Genomic DNA, 1,603 nt, shown 5'->3' on the forward strand with positions numbered 1-1,603 from the left:
TGAGGGGGAGCTATTTAACTTAGAAAACTACGGCTCTGAAAAATTTAAGTCTATCCTTGCTATACTTCCTACATTCTGAGATTATTTGTTTCATTCATTTTGCACTACATGATTATTCTATCCCCTGGATGTTGACAGTTGTACTTATATTAATTGGTTTGATCCATACCAGATTGTTTGAGTTGATTGTTGTGGATTATTGTAAACTTGAAATCAATCGGGTCCATAATATACAAATTTTTTTTTTTTTTTTTTTTTAGGAAATGCTCCACTTTCAAACGGAATGCTGCCAAATTTTCCAAAAATTCTTTTTCCAAAACCATATCTTGTATTTGAATGACTATTATCCACTACTTGCCTATAAGTTTTTATTGTTTCTACCTTAGCCCTTTTTCTGATGCCAAAAGGTGGAGAGGTAGGCAAAACCGGGTAAACATTTTGATTGCATATCTTCCTTTCCCTATATGCTTAAGCTTTAAAATTATTTTATGCATATTCTCAGGGGCAGCCTTTCATGGCTATACCCACCTTTGCATGAAGTATTTGTCATCATCAAAAAGGGGAGAATGTTGACCTTATTGGTTATATCCCGTTTTGATAATGACAAATATCTTTGTATTTAACCTATGCCCTAAGTTTTTGTGAAGGATCACTCTACGCATGAAATGGATAAGAATCATATCACTTGCTAATGTATGGTGACTCCGAGGAAATGTAGACCAAATTGTTTACATTTGTATTTTATGTTTAAATTAATTCAGGTCTGTAATAATCAAAGGGCTGTAATAATTAATGCAATACATGCATGGTAGGAATATAAGCTCAATAATCTTAGATCGACCCTACGTCCCTACACATCACTTGCATAAATCCCCTCTATCTTACAAATCATAACTATGTTAACAAGGGTAAACTATACTCAAAATCGGGATCTAAAATAAAAATTGAAAGTCACTCAGTAGATAGAACCCAGCTGGTTATATTCAGCTTAGTCGACTAAACCATTCAGGGCTCAATAGTTTGACCAAGGTTCAGTCCACCGAACGTATTATGAATGTATCTTCAACAATTAACTGAATTGGCACGTGTCTGACCCCCAACAACTTAGTTGACCGAACTCATAGGTCATTTTAGATTGGGACGACCAAACTTAATGAGTAGCCGACTGAATCTAAATATAGTCGACCAAACCTCGAACGTTTTCAAAATCGCCTTAATTCAGTCAACTATATCTATAGTTCAAAAGTTCCTCGATTGACCGTACTTATCAATATAGTCGACTGAACTTTAAATACAGTCAATCGAAACTCTCAGGTTACCATATTTTTTTAACCGCGGTAACTGAGGTTAATTAAGGGTAAATTGGATTAAAACCTTATTAAACAATTTTAATATTTCCCTCTATGTCCCAACGGTCAATTTTTTGGTAGAGGCTATATATATACCCTCATTTACAAAGATTAAGAATTAATTAGTGCCTTGATTAAGAAAATTTCTCTCTAAAATTCTTTAAGCTACACATTCTTATACAAGCCTATATACCTCACCTTTTACTCATTCCATTGCAAAATCATATTGAGTGAGAGTATTTTGAGATTACCTA

Source organism: Malania oleifera, chromosome 2, assembly GCF_029873635.1.
Source record: "Malania oleifera isolate guangnan ecotype guangnan chromosome 2, ASM2987363v1, whole genome shotgun sequence".
Classification (NCBI taxonomy): domain Eukaryota; kingdom Viridiplantae; phylum Streptophyta; class Magnoliopsida; order Santalales; family Ximeniaceae; genus Malania; species Malania oleifera.